Genomic DNA, 19,426 nt, shown 5'->3' on the forward strand with positions numbered 1-19,426 from the left:
TTTGCATGTTGGGCCTATTGTTGTTCACTGAAACTACAAAATTCCTGGAGCTCATGTTGGCAGAAAACTTTCTTGTTCCTCCCACATTTCTTACCTGGCTGCCCGTTGCACCTGGTGCCTCAATGCCCTACGTGTTCTAAGTGGTACTTCCTGAGGAGCGGATCGGACCACCCTTCTCCGTCTGTCCTCCCTGCGAGTCTGGGGATTACAATAGGCCCAAGATATCCCAGCTCGTTACAAGAGACAACTAAAAGGAGTCACACTTTTCGGCCCTATAAGTTCAGGTCCCATTTTATGGTTTGACTTGCCACTTTCCAAATTCTACAGAAGTGTGGGCCATATGGGGAAGGATGCCTTACGTGGTGCATGAGTTATCAGAGTGCCCTTAGAGTCGAACTCCTGAACCTCTTGTCATGGCTTTGCATCTCTACCTGCAGTTCAACTATTTGAGCGAGGACACTTTCCAGGGTATGTCATCTTCTTCCATTGTCTCCTGTCCTCTTTCACCCCCATGACAGTATTGGGTTTCTCTGCACCGAATATCCAGCACGGTAGCCAGTCCGTTGTGGTGGGGCCATCATGTACCCATTTGGTGGTAACCCCCTGACAACACAGGGATCACACTGCTGATGCCCGAGCTGTAAACTCCGTACATATGCCAAGGAGTAGATGCCTGTCTGCCTGGGGCATCAGGACTCCCGGCAATGGCCAACATACCAGGTGGCCTGTGCTGTGGCTGGGTGGCGCCCGTATGGAGAGCATCTGATTGGAGTGGGTGGCATCAGGGCAGATGACCCGCAATGAAGCGGACTAAGTCATCTGTTGCTGGTGACCGTATGGCACCAGCAGTCTCTAAGAAAGGCAAAATTGAATACAATGCTGACAGATATGACCCTAAATCATTTCCCTCCCTCACTACGCCATGGACGGAACGTAGCGCTACAGAAAGAGAGACCCCTATTCACCTTGGTGTTTAGTCTGTAGCAGCAGAATGGACAGGGACTCGTTTCTACCTATGAAGCCTCAATTTTTTGTTGAACAGGATAAGTTTTGGGATGTGACAGTGCTGCCTAAGGTGACAAGCAGTGCAGTCTTGATTCAGACGGCATCCCCAGCCCAATCCGGGGCATTACTCGCTTGTGACCGGCTGGGTGATATTCCTATTTCCGTCACTCCCCATAAAAGCCTCATCATGGTCCAGGGTATTATTTTCCATCACAACCTCCTCTTGCAGTCTGATGACGAGCTCTGTGCCAATCTACAATGGTGGGGTGTTCATTTGATCTGGTGCGTTTACAGCGGACCCAAAGACACTAGGGTTGCTACCAGTGCATTCATCTTGGCCTTTGTGGGTGATTCATTTCTTCTCTGTACTGACTCCTTGAGCAGCCTACAAGCTATCAACTAGTACTACCCCCACTATCCTTTGGTAGCGATAATGCAGGAGCCCATGTATGCCCTGGAATGATCCAGTCATTCTGTGGGATGTTTGTGTGGACCCAGTCCATGTTGGAATCCCAGGAAATGAACTTACCGACTGGTTGGCCAAACAGGCTACATGGAAACCGCTTCTGGAGATCAGCATCCCTGTAACTGACCTGCGATCGTTATTATGCCACAAGGTTTTTCAGCTTTGGGAGACGGAATGGCATAATCTCAGTAAACACAACAAAGTGTGTGCCCTTAAGGAGACTACGAATGTGTGGAAGACGTCCATGTGGGCCTCTCGCAGGGACTCTGTGGTTCTTTGCCGGCTCCGCATTGGCCAAACGTGGCTAACACATGGCTACCTCCTCTGTCAAGAGGACTCACCTTGGTGTCACTGTGGCTCACATATGACTGTTGTTCACACCTTGCTGGACTGCCCACTTTCTGCCGCAGTGTGACGGGTTTTTAACCTTCCCAGCACCCTACCTTCGGTGTTGGGCGACAATGCCTCAACAGCAGATTTAGTTTTATGTTTTATTCGTGAGGGGGGTTTTTATTGTACCATTTAATGGTGTGCATTTAGCCTTCTCTCTGAGGTCGCAACCCTCCCTCCGTGTTAACTCTGTCGCACTTTCTTTGCATTTGTTTGTCTAGGTGGTTATCTTTTCCCTACATGTGTTCATCTCGCCTTGCCTTTTTGGGGTTGGCATTTTAATTTGTTGCAGAGTGGCTGGCTCATCCTCTTTTATTACTGTGAACAGCCAGCCCAGACCATATGCTCTATGGTTTTAATATCTTCTTCTACTTTTCCTTGTAGTGAATGTTTTCCCCGTTTTTTGTTCATTCCATTCATTTTCTTTTTAGTTGTGTTGTTGGATGTTTTTGTACCTTGAGCCTTGCTTGCGTCGGGTAAAAGGGACTGATGACCCTGTAGTTTGTTCCCTTTATATCCCAACCAACCAACCAATCTCCATTTGTACTTATCCCTTGTCTTTCGATCTTATGCCATCTTAATACAACCCACCATTGTGGAATCTTTATGCAGAAGCTGCCAAACTATTGCTGTCATACTGGCATGATGGTCTTATCAGTGGGTACACATGCTGTTTGTCTGCTATGTCTGGCCACCCATCCTATGCCTCCTCTTTCAGGGACTCTTTTGACTGCCAGTATGGGGGATGTCCTCCTTCTCTGCTGCCTCCTGGAGTTTGTTTTCGGCTATTGCTCTGGCAGCTTAACTTCACACTACCTGTCACTTTCCCAATGGGTGTGAACCCTTCATCATATTGGCTTTGTGTGGCGGCCAGTGTTCACGTTGGACTTCGTTCACTTCATAGGGAAACTACCCCAGATTTGATCTAACGCTGTAAGTTTCTCAACCTTTGCACAAAACGTTTTACTGATAGTACCTCTGTGTACACTAATGGCTATTGGGCTGACAGTGATGTCAGGTGTGCCTTCATCATTGGCACCGATGATTTTCAGTATTGGCTTCTGGAACACTGCTCAGTATTTATAGCAGAACTCTTCGCCCTGTATCAGGCCACGCAGTACATCCGGTGACACAGCTTTACAATTGTGTCATCTGCTCAGATTCTCTCAGTGCCCATTAGAGCCTCTGTGCGCTGTACACACCCCATCCCTTTGTGCAACGGATCCAAGAAAGCTTCCAGTTGCTCACTCTTGAGTGAGCATCTGTGATGTTTATGTAGGTTCCTGGTTATGTCAGTCTGAGGGGAAACGTGGCTGCTGTTGCTGCTGCCAAAGCTGCAGTCCCTCCTACCTTATCTTGCTAGTTCTTTCATTCCTTCCAGTGATCCCTGCGTTGCCATCCGTCAGCAGTTGGTGTCACTTTGGCATCACCATTGGTCTTCTCTTAATGGGAACAAGGTCCGGGGAATTAAACCTCACCCAGTGGCTTGGCCAACCTCCTCTCGGCCCTCTCAGTGTCATTTTAGCTATCACCATTTGTTAAGTGATGATCCTCCACCACTTCATGCTCATTGTCATCAACCTTTGACGAGTCACCATTTCCTGATCGAATACCGTTTTATTTACCCACTTATGTTCTTTATCCATCATAGCAAAATGGTGAAGGACATTTAATCTTTAGCTCGGGACCTCCATTGTCTGTACAGTGCATTTTGTGGACCTTTCTCTCAGAGGAAGTCCTTGTTCTTAGCTCTCTTTACTTCCATCAGTAGGGCTTAACGCGTAGTCGCTTTTAACTTCTTTTTCGTATTTGTGTTCTAAGGTTCTGACTAGGGTGCCTATGACCTTACTTGTTTTTGTGCCCTAAAACGAAACAAAACCTCTCCCTTATTCCGCAGTGATGCCTAGGACAGCTAAATCACAGCGTAAAATATGAGAGAGTTGCAATTTTTATGTGCAATGATTTTCCTGAACTCTAAACCATAAATTGCTGACTTTATTTCACACTTCATGTGAAAATCACTCAGATTATTCACTGGAAATAATACAAATGTATCAATTGCGTTTAGCAGGATAATTCTGTGCCATCTAGGAAGTAGCTCATCGGTCACAGTGTTGCCAGACTTATTCTGCATTGCTGCCAAGATTAAATTATACTACCATGATTGCGCCCAAGAATGACCCAGATGGGTTCCATAGGATTTACATCAGGTGAATTTGGTTGTCGAGACATCAACGTGAGTTCACTATAATATTCCTCAAACCACTGTAACATGGTTCTGGCTCCAAAACATGGACAATTATGCTGCTGAAAGATGACATTGCCGCCAGGGAAGAGATAAAGCATGAAGGAATGCAAGTGGTTCGCAGCTATCAGTGTGTCTTAGATTACAATCACAGGTGCGGTGCAAGTGCCGGACAACATCTCCCATAGTATAATACTGCTTCCACCAGCATGCATCTGTGGCACGCTGCATATTTGAAGCCACCATTCAGCTCAATGACAGCATTTCTGGAGGTGACCATTGACCTAGTGTAGCAAAAATGTGATTTCACCCAAAGAGCCGACACGTTTCCATTGATCGACAGTTGAATCCTGGTGGTCCGGTGCCCACTGCAACTGTGATTGACAATGTCATTGGATCGACATGAGAACATGTAGGGGTGGACTCCTGTGGAGTTCCATGTTCAACAGTGTATCGTGAACAGTGTGCTCCGAAATACTTGTGTGAGCACGAGCATTGTGCTGTTTTTGCTGAATGCCATAATCACCATCCATCCTACTTTAGAGAGCAGACAAGCCTCTGAACCCCATGTTCTGTGAAGAGTCGTGGACATCCGGCCATTTAGTGCCTAAAGGTAGTTTAATTGCCCTTATGCCGCTTTCCATAGAAGTTCGTAACAGTATCACATGAACATTTGACCATCTTTGCTGTTTTCGAGACACTTGTTCACAGACTCCATGTAATAATACGCTGCCTTTTGTCAGAGTCACATATGTCAGTGGATATACCCATTTACAGTTCATATCTTCACTAGGGTGATCCCTCATCTGTGTCTGCCCCACGTACATACGTTATGTGCCCGCAGTGCCATCAGGCGACATCCAACATTGCAGTGGGCACTTGACTTTACGTGTCATTACCAATGAATAATCTTTGTGATTTTCATTTGAAATTAGACATAAGGTTATTAATTTATGGTTTTGAATCCAGGAAAGTCATTCCATGTGGGAATTGCAACTAATCTCATCTTTCACATTGGACTTTAATATGTCCTCTCGCACAGTAAGTGAGAGACAAACACAGCAACCATTCACTAGCTCTGGGGTAACATGGTTGCCTGTTAGACAAATGCTGAGTTGTCTCATGTCTCCAGTCTCACAGAAAGTCATACTTCAGCTGTTCTGTTACAGAGCTATAAGCAGCCATGCCAAAAATCAATAATTAAATCTTAAGAAAACTTTACCCTCAAATATCGTCTCACTACTTCTAGTACCTCATAGTGTAAGGGTAAAAACCTTATGATAGTGCACAGTTGATAATGACTCTTTCTGCTTCTGCTGACATAACTTCTGGTTTTTGTGAATTCCACATACTACTAGTGTGTGACACAGGACAGCAAGTAAACACTGACTGTTTTGAAGCTCAAAGTAATAAAATATCTTCTTAATGCATGTTGATGTAGGCTCACTCAGGTAACAGATACCTCATGCTTTGGTAAAATAGACATTCGTCGTGAGGTTACCGTGGTAAGTTGTATTTCATTTGCATGTGTACACTGCATATTTTGACAGTTTTTTCCATTAATTTATTGAACACAACAGTTAATGTTAATCAATCAACAACAATATATTCTTTCACATTATCTAAAATAGTGTGAAAGTGAAAGTGCTCACGTAGTTTACCAATTCCGCGCCAGTTGAAACATACTGGTTCTGAGTTAAAGATGATTTGAAGTGCATTTTCATCCAGAAATGAAATTTCTTGGTGGTTGTTGGATAAAGGGTGGGAAAGGTAAACATTTGAGGTCATAAGATCAGAATAATGAGAGTGTGAAGTATGACGTCCCAAACAACCTCCTGGATATTTTTGTTTTTGAAATCAGCAGTGTGTGTTATTGTGTAGTAGCAAAATGAGATGCAGTTTTGTTTGTCATTTTTCCTACACTGTGACCAAAAGGTGCCTCAGTTGCCTGAAACAAATATCAGCTGTGATGGATACACTTCTGGGGAGTAGTTCCCAGTACACAACACTCTTTTCCAGCCACCAGAAACAAAATATGGTCACACTGACCTTTGTTCAGTATAAGTCTCTTGTTATGGCTCAGCTATTAATTTCCTATAGAGCAGTTAACATAAAGTCATCATAACTCACCACCAGTAACAATACTGCACAGGAATGCTCAATGTACGAACTGATTGTGTTCAACCATTAAAAACTTGGTTTCATATAAATCACAGTTTGAACAGAGTTTGAAAGACTTTTTGATAGACAACTCCTATTCTATAGATGAATATCTTAACAGTGACTGTTAGACCAACTTAAATAAAAATGTCTGTTAAATTTCAGTTTTGACAGCACTTGGTCACAACAATCAAAATTGGGTATTTTGTGTATGATAAATTTATTAAAAGTGCATAACTATATTTCATTCTGAGAGTGTATTCGTGCTGTAAATATTAGCAGTTCCACTTCTCTGCAATGTATTTACATATTTGGCAATCTCCTGACAAATGACCAGGGTAGTGAGTAGGCATATTATGTTTTATGTTTTTCATATTAGATTTTCTGACTTGTTCCACACATACGAGAATCATCTCTTTTTTCCGTCATGTGGAACGAAAACTCAATGTAATCTAATCTCATCTCATCTCAAGCAAAAATGCAGTAATAATTGTTGCTTTAATTTTTGTTACTCTGTTGTACTCCTATACCTAACTTCTGAAACTTGTCTATTGAAGCAGATACCACACAATGCTTAAATGGTTGCAGTTCGACACATATAGTTTATCAAATATGTCTGCTAATGAGACTTTTGAATGTATAAAATCATTAATTCGAGAACAAACTTCCGTGAAACAAGAAAATCCTTTTCTGACCTGTTTTGCGCAAAGATATTCACCCGCATACAATACAAAGGTTCAGAGCTCCCCCTGCTGCCTTTACCCCTCTACTATATCCAAAACACATGGTAGATCTTTTTCCACTTGTGAGTCTATTTTACAACTCTTGAACAACATTCACAAGTTCCAAGCATGCAAAATCCAATACGTAACTGCAAGGGAGTGCTAGTACTTCAAATACAAAAATGACAGTTGATAAATACACTCATAGCCACACGTTCATCCAGTCGACGGATGGCAGGTGGCGTATGGCCAGTAGCTGGTGGCTGACAGCCACTGCAGGGCAAGGAAACTCTTGAGCATAAACTGTTCTGATTTTGACACAGCCACGAGCTGCTTAGCAGAATAGTTTCTGGAAGTTTTTTCTGTTATAGGTGGGTAAGAAAATGATGCAAATTATCTTTGAGGTTTTGTTAGATTGATAACTTTAGCAGTCAACCAAAAGGTGATTCAGAAATATAGTGTGTGTAGCGTACTCGAACTCAACACTTTATATCTGTATTGCACAATGCTTACCAAGAACAGATACAACACTGTAACACTTCGTGAAGATTGACAGCACTCCCTCCATGCACTTCCATGTCCTAAAGTGTTGCCTGATTGTGCATATGACTGCATATTTTGAGGGGTGGCTGGTTATATTGGCCACATTAAGTGAATGACTCTGACTTACAAGGAGAACATGGCAAGTGACACAACCCAATTTCCTAGAAACTTCACTCCATGGAAGAGGGGTCAAAATAAGTGAACACATCTCAATGTATCTGTAGGTACTCAACCATTTCTTAGAAAATAATGGGCAATGTTTTTGAGGTACTTTAGGTGCCTTTTAGCCAGTAAGCTGTCCAGCTGTAGTGGTGGCACAGTGGCTAGTGTAGCTGATTTGCACTTTCTCCCCCCGTGTTAGTAACTGTGTTGTTATTTTTGTTGCTGGCCAGGGTGGCCGAGCGGTTCTAAGCGCTACAGCCTGGAATCGCGCGACCGCTACAGTCGCAGGTTCGAATCCTGCCTTGGGCATGGATGTGTGTGAAGTCCTTAGGTTAGTTAGGTTTAAGTAGTTCTAAGTTCTAAGGGACTGATGACCTCAGAAGTTGAGTCCCATCGTGCTCAGAGCCATTTGAACCATTATTTTTTTTCATTTATCTTTGCATGCATGTAGAAGATCACTGTACAATGTTTTATAGTGCATATTGAAATAACATTGTACTTATTCATGTACTAATTGTGTGTCTGGTGAATGAATTTTTTGAAAGACCAGAAAATTATTTTAAATTGTTTTCGGTGAAATTCCTTTAGGGTATCTAGATTCACAATGAATTGCAAGTGCCAGTTCTTAGTAAATTGATCCATTATGCATGGTTTTCTATGAAATTATTGCCAGTGCACGATATCTTCAGTACCACTGACAATGTTTCCTTCCCTAGTGAGAGTCATAGGATGACATGTCACTTGACAAACCTGCCTTCGCACAATGTTTGTGGTGTTGGGAATTTGTATGTTTCAAATGTTTCTGTGATTGGTATCATCCAAGGGAATCCACTAAACCTACTTGAAGAATAAACACAAGAATAAAATATAAGAATATGAGAATTTATTAAGATTGTAACCCTTGAAAATAAAAAGGGTGGAGCCCCTCCACACCCACACCGGCATGATGGCCAACACAAAAGGTCTACTGCCATCTCTGCATATTGTTTAGTTTCCACTGAGTGAGGTCTTGAAGGATGTGGGTACTGCAATGTTTTGCGTATGTCTGGTTACAATTAACCATTAATGTGTGATCATTTGGAGATGCATTGAGCCAAAAGTTGAATGGAGGGTAGAGGCTTGAAGGGCAGAGGAAATAGAGTGCCAAGGCAAGAGCCAAGGGAAAAACCTCTGTGATAATTGGGTCAGGTTGTAAGAGCAGTAGCAGTTTTCTTGCTGCCTACAACAGGTCATGCAAGGGTAGGCTTTGTTAGTAGTGGGTATCATGTCCTTGTGGAGCGATGTTACTCGGCAGCTGCAGCTGAGTACCAGTGTTGGCTTCTCGCTCAGCATCAGCATACCAGTAATGAGTTGGGTTCATCATCATTTAGTGTCCGACACGTCATATATCAGATTCATAGTGTACGGTAGTGTTGGCGGTTTGTTTGTGCATTAGTGTGCGAGCTTGTCGGCTTCCCTGCTGTAGCCTGTTAGTTGGCTTTGATAGCAGCTGGCATATCCAGTCAACAGTGTTGCTGATGTGTAGGGGCTTGCCAATGTTGTTGCTCATGAGTGTATGTTAGCTCACCAAAGGTGGTTATGCAATAGCTAGCAATGTCTTTAGCCACCTTTGCTTCCACCTATAATTGTGATCATAGTTTCCCAGAGTAAGGATGAAAGGGTTGTTCGAGTCTCTCGAGTTCCCGCATAATCGTGTGGTGAGTTTTTTGAATACTTCCTTGAGGGTTTCAAGGCGAAATTCATTGTGAATATCCACGGTGCAGGTGTAGAGTGAAGTCTTGCTAATGATACATAACACTTTGTTCTGCATGATCTGCAGGCAGCACAGGCATGTAGGGGCTTCGTATTGCCAGATAGGAGCAATGTACATCATCGGATGTCATCAGTGTCATGCATATGGGCCTTGACACCCTCTTGTTTAGTGTACTTCCCCTGTTGAGCATTGGGTAGAGTTGTTTGAGCCTCATGTGTCCTCTGTTGGTAACATATTATCTGTGGTCCCCCCATGTAAGTTTCCGATCCAGCCAGACACTGAGGTATCTGACTCTCTCTTGGAAGCATATTAGGTGTGCATGTATTGTTACCTGTCTACAGTGTTGATATCCGCGCAGTAGCTTCGGTCTGCGTGTCAACAGGACAGCTTTGCACTTATTGATGTTAACTTCTAATACGCCATCATTCCAACCAAGGCTCTGCAGTTCTGATTGCCATCTGTATTCGTGAATTTATGTATGACGGTTTCCAGGCTTGCGCAAGAATGGCTGTGTCATTCATGTAGATGGCTAATGTTGTGTTTTGTGTTGCTGGAAAGTCATTAATTTAGAGGTTGAACAAGATGGGCCCCAGAATGCTTCGCTGGGGTACTCCAGCTTGAATAGATACCCCATTGTGTTGATTGTTTGCCCTGCACGTCAATGCAGAAAAATCAGTTTGCGAGATGTGAGTGTATGAGACATACAAGTCCATTGGGGAAACCAGCACCACTTAGTTGCGCTAAAGACGCTCGAAAGCTTTTTCGATGTCTAGGAATACGGCCCCTGTGGCTTTGTTCATGCTGTAGCCGTGTGGTATATGTTCAATTGCATGGAGGAATTGTGTTGTTGAGTGGTGATTCCTAAAGCTGACTTGCTCTGATCATAGGGTGTCATTGGTGATGCAGTGTCTAGTGATGTGTTTTAGTATTACCTTCGCAACAATCTTGCAAACAAGCACATCAGACTGATGGTTCAGTAATTTTGTAGGATGAAGTGGTCTTTCCCTGGCTTCTACGGCTCTGTCCGTGAAGTCATGGGGACATGGTTTTGAATACCATTGGGACCAGGGGCTTTCCTAGTACTAGTATGCTTGTTAGCCCAAGTAATTTCATTTCTACTAGTATGTCTGATTTTGTCATGCGTGGGCTGAGCTCCTAGTTCATTTCAAGTGTGAATACTGGGTCTGAAGGAGCCAGATTCGGCATGGACACTGCAAGTGTTGTTGTCTTAGCCTCTGCCACCTCTTTGTGGAGTATGCAGGGCCATCTGGTCCTTGTAGCTTGTCGAGTAGAGACATAATGTTTCTACCTGGTGAAGTGTCTGGTTAGCTTCCACACATCAGGACGTGGTATCAAACCCTGCAAGTTTCTGCTCCCGTTGCTTGTTTCTAAATGTTTGTATTTCCTCTTTTATTACATGCTGGAGGATGTTGCCATGCAGTTTATAGAACCTGCACCTGGTATGCTGCCAGTATCCCCTGAGGTGGTTCCTCATCGAGATAAGGCCCAGGATTTCTTGGGGGCAGGGCTGTCGAGTGGTGGTGTGGTGTTGCATGTGGAATGGCATCAGACATTGCACCTTGAACAGCAGTAGTAAGAGGCTCCACTGTCTCATCAGTTTTTTTGCATATTGTTAATTTTGTGAGTGTCTGGAGTATAGCTATCAAGTGTTTCCTTGAACAGGGTCCAGTTCGCACACTTGTAGTTCAGTATTCTGCATGGTTCTGTGTCCTGCAGTGTTTCTTCCATGTGCAGTCTTACAGGCATGTGGTCTGAGTCCAAATCATTTTCAGCTGTAAGGTTAAGTGTGCATGTGATGCTCTTGATGAGGGCTATGCCTGAGTTGGGCCTGTGCAGGCACATGCGTGGGAACGTGCAGCCCAAGTATAATGTAGTTTTGGCCTCGTGTATGTTCGTATAGGTTTTTGCCATTGGAGGCATGTATTTGTGAATTCCAGTTGGGGTGTTTTGCATTTAAATCTCCAGCGGCGATTACCTGGAGCACTATGTTGAGAACTGTACTGATATCCCGTTTTACTATGTTTTTAGGAAGGTAGTCTAGTGATACCAGTGCAGTGTTAGCTCTTTGAACTTGACCCTGACAACCATAGCCTCTAGTCGTTCAAGCACAGGGAGCTCAATGTTTGTGTGTTCTATGTCTTTGTGTGTCATGATGACTGTGCTGCTTCCTTCCTGCCATCCACTCGGTTCGTACGATAGACGCAATAACCTGGGATGTTTAGCTGTTTGTGAGTCATAAGCAGTGTTTCGTTCACAAGGTTGATTTGGATATCCTTTCACTCCATGAACACAACCATTTTGGTACTTTTGTTTACAATCCCATTGGCATTCCAAAACAGGATCTATGAGTTTGTGTTGGTGTTTGCATTTTGGGGCTGTTTCAGCATGTTATCCATGTGTTGGTGTAAACAGTGGTATGATAGTAGTTTGCATGTTGGTTCAGTTGAGCAAGGCCGACGAACTGTGTAAAGAGTTGTGAAACACACCCCATAATCTTCATGGCTACTTCGGTGGTCGTGAGTGCATGGAATAATGTCTCCATTATTCTTTGGAATGTTGACTTAATGTTGAGAGTGTCAGCCTATGGGTTATTGTTTGTGTTGGCAGATGCTAGTACTTTTGTTGGTGTATGGTGTGGTCTGGCTTGTGAGTTAGCTGTTTGTGGAGTAGTTGTGGGTGCTTGTGTGGTCTCTGTGGTGAGTGGGTGTTTTGTATGGGTCATTGGGTTGATTTCAGAGTTGTATATGTGCATATATGTGTCCTGTTGTCTGTGTACTTGTGGTGGTGTGGTCATGTCTCCCTTTTCTGGTTGTTTGTCTTCTTCCACCTTCTCTGGTGTAGTGGCTGTTCCTGTGTAGGTGCATTTTCTGTAGCTTGTGGTGGGCTGCAATACATTGTCTCAGAGGGGACGGGGGGGTTAGTAGGGTAGTGGTGTTATTTGTGCCTTGTTGTGAAATCAATGCGGGTGTGGTGTTGGGTGTTGTATGTCTTGTCTATGTGTCTCTTGCTGTGGGTTTTTGTTATGTGGATGCGCAGCTCTGAGTTTCCTCGCCCTTCCCTACACTGCTGGGGTGCCAGCTACCACTCCAGCAAAGAATATGCCACTTCTTACTGGGTGCGGGGGCAGTTTTGTATCTACAATGGTGATAATTTTTACGTGTTTAGCTATTTTGTGCCTCAGAGCCTCCTTATAGGCAATGCACTCCCTGCAGTTGGGAGGATGCGCCTCACCACAGTTGGCACATTTGCGTGGTGCTGTATGGAGGAGTTTGCAATGTTGGGTTGTGTGACCACCAACGCATTTGTGGCAGCAGGGAGCGAGACAGCATCGAATACCTGTACATGCAAAGTGCTGATAGTTGCGGCATTGTTGGGGGGTGCATGGCGTGTTATATACCTCTGCATGTACGACATGTAAAGGAATAATTTCATCTTCAGCAGCTTGCATGATTTGTCCACATCGACCATCTCAACCATGTAATTGTGCGATGGTCTCTCTGTGCCAGACTCAGTCATTTGATTTACATGATTGTGTTCCCAGCCTAGTGCAGTAAGTTCGTCATGTATTGTTTTGGTTGGGCTTAAAGCATTTACCCCGTTGATCAGTTATTGCGATCTTTATTAAGGTGGCTCTGTATGTGAATTATTCTGAAAATAACACATGCACATACACACACGTTATATAGTAGATGTATGATACTTATTATGAAACCCAGCAAGCACCAGAGAGAAGAGAATTAAAGTTCAGTAAGGAGAAATAAACTTTGTTTACCAATGAAAATATAATTCTTTCAGGGACAGCAAAGTATTTGGCTGGTCATGTGAACAGATTGGATATTGTATTGAAAAGAGGTTGGAAAGTGAATATCAGCAAAAGTAAAATGAAGGATTAAATTAAATTGGATGGTGCTGAGGACATTGGATTAGGAAATCGGACACTAAAAGTAGTTGAGGAGTTTGCTATTTGGGCAACAAATGATGGCCAAAGACTCGAGGGTATAAAATACAGACTGGCAATAGCAAGAATAGCATTTCTGAAAAAGAGAAATTTGTTAATATCAAATATAATTTTAAGTCTTAGAAAACTTTTCTCAAGGTTTTTGTATGGATTGTAATCCTGTACAAAAATGAAACACGAATGATAGCAGGTCAAACAAGAAGAGATTAGAAAAGTTTGAAATGTTGAAAATTATATGGGTAGATTGAATAACAAATGAGGTTGTGCTGAATAGAATTTGGGGGAAAAGAAATTCATGATACAATTAGAATAAAAGAAGAGAGTGGTTGATAGGACGCTTCCTAAGCCATTGAAGACTCACCAGTTTGGTAAAGGAAGGAAGTGTGGGACTAAAAATTGTACAGGGAGGTTAAGTTTCGAATACAGCGAGCAAGTTATAATGGATGTAGGTTGCAGGACTTGTGCAGAGATATAGATGCCTGAACAGAGTAGAATAGCATGGAGAGGTGCATCAAACCTCTCTTCAGGCTGAAAACAAAATGAATTAAAGAAGTTAACATCACAATAGCAGCCATGAGGTGACCATGATGAACTGGGAACATAATAGTTTCTCAGCCCTTAGCTATGACACACCATTTACTGCAGGTTGTCACTTGGTTTTTACCCAACTTGTGTGCATGAATAGCACAAATTGAGTTGTCATTTGAACATTTTGATCTTAGTTATACTACAGAGAAGCAGCTGTAGTCCTGTCCACAAGATTAGCTGGTCGCTGTATGTGAAGAGACAGCAGCAGTGTGAACTCTGAAAGCTTTAAATGTATTGTCTGCTCAGGTAAATTATTTTTCATCTATATGTGACTGTGTGTTCATCATATACCTTGGCATGTATTCCAGGAGGACTACGTACAAAGAATGGTGCAAGCATGACAAAGGTTCTGCCATGTTTTGTAATGTTTTAAATTCATGAGAATGATTTCTTTTGGCTTAGGTGATAGATATCTGGAACTAAAAATGCTTTATCAAGTTGCAGGTTAATAATTTTTTCCCCTGTTACACAACACCCTGACTCATTTAGCAATTATAGATTGATAATTAGTTCCTAGAAACAGACTCGTTGTTGAATCATCCACCTTGTTTATGAGATCAGTCAGCCCTGTCTATATTCTCTTTCCTAAACTGAAAATGCACCTCAGTGGTTCAAGATTTGACTCAATGCAAGAGATCCCAAAGAATGTGTCGAACAGACTCAAGACAGTTTCTAAAGATGATTTCTAAGGCCATGAAACTGAAAAGTTGTGATTAGCAATGTTAATTTCATTTGGATCCTATATAGAATAAATAAACTGTGAAGAATTATATTGGATTTTTTGTTTCTTTATTTTGATTGCTTATTGATCACACCAACTATGTTGAACATTGATGCAGAAATGTGGCAATTAGATTATCTAAATAGTCTCTGGGAGATAAGAAGTATAGGTGTGGTAGCACAGTAGTTAATACACTGGGTTCACATATGGGAGCAGCAGGATTCAGATCACCGCCCAGCTGTCCAGATTTAAAATTTCTGTTCTTTGCCAAAATAACTAGCAGTGGATGTCCATGTGGTTCCTTTGGAAAGACCATGACCAAATTCCTGCACCATTCTTGTTCAGTCTGATCATATGGTATGTCTGTCTATAATGACACTGTGGTTGGTTGGACGTTACATCCAAATCGTTAGGGAAAGAGCTAAAAATTATCCCCCTTTTGCTGAAGTTGTTCTGACTTAAAACAGTCCTGTCCTTGTATCACTTGTTCCTCTCTATACAGCTAAGGAAGACGAAAAAATGAAACTACAATAAATAGCGTGTAGCACAAAATCTCCATGCAGTTTAATTTTTAACATTTTTTGGATTGAGGTTCACCAGAAACTTTATTTATGTATATACGAGTATTTTCTCGTATGAGAAAATTAGACAGTTAGAATGGTAAGAATAGTCTTCAATAACATTTAGGAATTTATGTTTTCGGAAAACCCAACTTTAAGATCAACTTTACTTTTGTGAGTGTATTAACTTCTGTTATTATTATTATTATTATTATTATTATTATTATATAACTGTATTGCCTTTGTACCACTTAAGTCATTCATTTGCTGGTTTCTAGGTTTTATTATGTACTTTTGCTGGTCATCTTCTTTCATAAGGGCATGTTTCATTGCTTCTGAATTGCTTGATATCTTTTTATTCATTGTGATCTTTTCCACATTTTCCCGCCTGTAAATACTCTGTCCACTGTGTGTCATTTGTTTATTTTTGGTTTAAATCTTAAGTCCTTGTATTTCAGTTTCTTGAAATTTTCTGTTTTGTTTTGAATGTAATCCAGGCTTCTACATGTACATTCATATGTACATACTCCACAAGCCACCATATTTTACATGGCAGAGGATATCTTGTACCACTACTAGTCAGTTCCTTTCCTGTTCTATCTGCAAATGAGAGAAACAACGATTACCTATATGTGTCTGTACAAACCCTAATTTCTCCTCTCTGTTCTTTGTGGTGCTTACACAAAATGTAAATTGGTGGTAGTAGATTCATTCTGCAGTCAGCTTCAAATGACTGTTCTCTACATTTCCTCAGTAGTGTGCCATGAAAAGAATGTCATCTTCCTTCCAGGGATTCCTATTTGAGTTTATGACACTTTTCTGTAAAACTTACATGTTGATATAATCTACCAATAAAAAATCTAGCAGCCCGCCTCTGAATTGCTTCGATGTCTTCCCTTAATCCGACCTGGCTGGAATCCCAAAATCTCCTGCAGTACTCAAGAATGGGTCACACTAGTATTTTGTACATGGTCTTCTTTGTAGATGAATCACATTTTCCTAAAATTTTTGCAATAAACCAAAGTCGACACTTCGCCTTCCCTACTACCATCCTTAAATGGTGATTCCAACATCACGCTAACATATTCAAGCTACATACCTGTATCAAGCAGTGTGCAACTAGTGCTGTATTCAAACATTAGAGGATTGATTTTCCTACTCGTCTGCATTAATTTTCATTTTTCTACATTTAGAATAAGCTGTCATTCACAACACCAACTAGAAATTTTGTCTAAGTCATCTTGTATCCACCTACATTCACCCAATGATAACGCCTTCCTGTACACCACAGCATCCTCAGCAAACAACTGTAAATTACTACTCACCTTGTCTGTCAGATCATTAATGTGTATAGAGAATAAGAGCTGTCATATTACACTTCTCGTGGGCACACCTGACTGTTCTCTTGTCTCCGATGAACACTCACCATCAAGGACAATATTCTGGGTTTTATTACTTAAGAAGTCTTCAGACCACTCACATATCTGGGAACCTATTCCATATGCTCGTACCTTTTTTTAACGGTCTGCAGTAGGGCACCATGTCAAAAGCTTTCCAGAAATGTAGGAATAAGGAATCTACCTGTTGCCCTCCATCCATGGTTTGCAGGGTATCATGTGAGAAAAGGGCAAGTTGATTTTAGCATGAATGATGCTTTCTAAATTCATGCTGATGTGTAGACAGAAGCTTTTCCATGTCAAGGAAATTTATTATATTCGAACTGAGACTATGTTCAAGGATTTTACAGCAAAGCAACGTTAAGGATACTGGACTGTAATTTTGTGGCTCCATTCTTTTATCCTCCTTTTGTATGAGAGTTGCTTGAGCTTTCTGTGAATCCCTTGGAACTTTGCGCTAGGTGAGAGATTCTCGATAAACTCCTGCTAAGTAAGTGCAAATGAGTACTCTCTGTAAAACCAAATTGGAATTTCATCTGGGCCTGGTGACTTATTTGTTTTCAGCTACTTTAGTTGCTTCTCTGCACCAGGGTTGCCTGTTTTAATGATCTCCATATGGGAGGCTGTACAGTGGTCAAATGATGGTACGAAACTTCCTGGCAGATTAAAACTGTGTACCCGACCGAGACTCGAACTCGGGACCTTTGCCTTTCGCAGGCAAGTGCGAGTTCGAGTCTCGGTCGGGCACACAGTTTTAATCTGCCAGGAAGTTTCATATCAGCGCACACTCCGCTGCAGAGTGACTATCTCATTCTCAAATGATGGTACATTTGCACAATCCTTCTGCATTATTGACTTCTTAAATGTGAGATTTAAAACTTCAGCTTTACTTTTGCTGTCTTCTATTACCGCACAAGACTGGACAGTGAGTGACTGGATAGAAGCCATTGAACCACTTACTGATTTTACATAGGATCAGAATTTTCTCTGTTTCTTGGCAAGATATGATGCTGAGGTATGACGGTAGTAGTTGTCATATGCTTTAGCATTGGCCTGTTATCATCTGTGCATTATTTTTTTAACCAAGAGTGCAACAGTCTCTGCTTCCTCAACAATTTCTGAATTTTGTTGTTAAACCACAGTGAGTCTTTCCCATCCTTAATACACATACTTCTCCATTTAAACTTTGCCCATACTGCCTTAGTTCTAATTCTTCCATACCCTCTCCAGTTTCCTTGATCTATCCTACTTGTTTGAGATCCCCAAGTTTCTCCATAATTCGTCTTGTTGATCTGTTTTCTGGTGTCTTCATGATGTGACCAAAGAAGAAAATCCTGTGTCTGTAATTGGCCCCACATCACTCTACACCACTTTAGGACTGTTGACAATTTTTAAAAAATATTGATAATCTGATGCGTTGATATTTTAAAAAATATCGTTATCAGTTGTCGATATATCGAAGGAAAAAGGGGGGGGGGGGGAGGGAGGGAGGCGGCGAAGTATCGCTATATCAACGGATAAATATCGACGTACCAGCCTATAAAAATATTGGCTGCACATTATAAGTATACCACTGGTTTTGGAGCTGTATATTTAAATATTGAATTATTATTATATGCTCTGTACATCAACAAGCTAGCAACCTGTGTGTCCCCCCTTAGAGCAAGAATTGAAAGGAAAACAATGAAATTTCACACTTGGTGATACCCACGTTGCAAACAATGGTAACTGCATGTATGTGGTGCAATAAAAGGTGTCTGATGGGGTCCGTTGTTCAGTTTCATCACATATCGGATTTGTCCGGAACACTTCATGTCGACTTCCCTGCTCCATTCCCCCCCCCCCCCCCCCCCTCCCTCCCCACCAGTTCCAGTGACCTAGCAGGTGTACTGTCAAAATTGCATGGTTAAGCTAAACATTGAAGTTTAGGTTGGGAGCGCTGAGCGCTAATTACATCAACATTTCCCCTCGTATGTCTCTGTCCGCCACAGAGACCAAACATGTCATTTAGATATTGTTCATCACTTACAGCAACTGTTTTGAAAGAATGCTGATGTGAAGAAATAGCACACTAGTTGAGGTAAAAATTGTTTTTTTAACACAACTGGTGTGCTATTTCTTCACATCAAAAATCTTGTTGTTCTATTCACACCACCAGCGCAATTGGATTTCTTGTTTTGTACCACCTATACTTGTTTCACACAGTCAAAGAGAAAGATTGGAAATGATAAAAGCTCAAAAATAAGTAAAACTCCGTCACACAGCGAAAGTAAAATTATGTTCTACTCTAGTTTCAAAAGAAAAACTTCAAATATTTACCAAAAATTGTGAAAAAATGTATTATAAAATAAAAATATTCACTCTTGATATTGTCATTTTAATACCGATATATCGGGGGAGGGGGGGGGGGAAGCTATTGCCAATATACATAGATATTTTTGGAAAAAAAATCGTTATTTCAATATTTTATCGGCAGCCCTATACCGCTTCATTTGGCACTGTTCTCCATTGTCTTCCTAATACCTTGTATTTATTCATGTCCTAGCTATTTTCTCCTTCTAGAATTTTGTAAATTCTCTTTTTCTGAGAGACTTTAACATTTATGTTACCTCATACCTTTTTCTGACTGGTTATTTATTTTGTGGCTCTGAGAGAGAGAGAGAGAGAGAGAGAGAGAGAGAGAGAGAGAGGGAGGGAGAGACTCTGAAAATATTTAATTTTTGTATTTCATTAGT

At 41.7% G+C, this 19,426-nt stretch overlaps 1 protein-coding gene across 3 annotated transcripts in view; it reads left to right on the forward strand.

The window, feature by feature from the left end:
• Window positions 1–19,426, forward strand: part of LOC126297837 (dymeclin) — a 167,154-nt gene that overhangs the window by 26,730 nt on the left and 120,998 nt on the right. The window lies entirely within an intron of this gene.

This window comes from Schistocerca gregaria, chromosome X (genome assembly GCF_023897955.1).
Source record: "Schistocerca gregaria isolate iqSchGreg1 chromosome X, iqSchGreg1.2, whole genome shotgun sequence".
Lineage (NCBI taxonomy): Eukaryota > Metazoa > Arthropoda > Insecta > Orthoptera > Acrididae > Schistocerca > Schistocerca gregaria.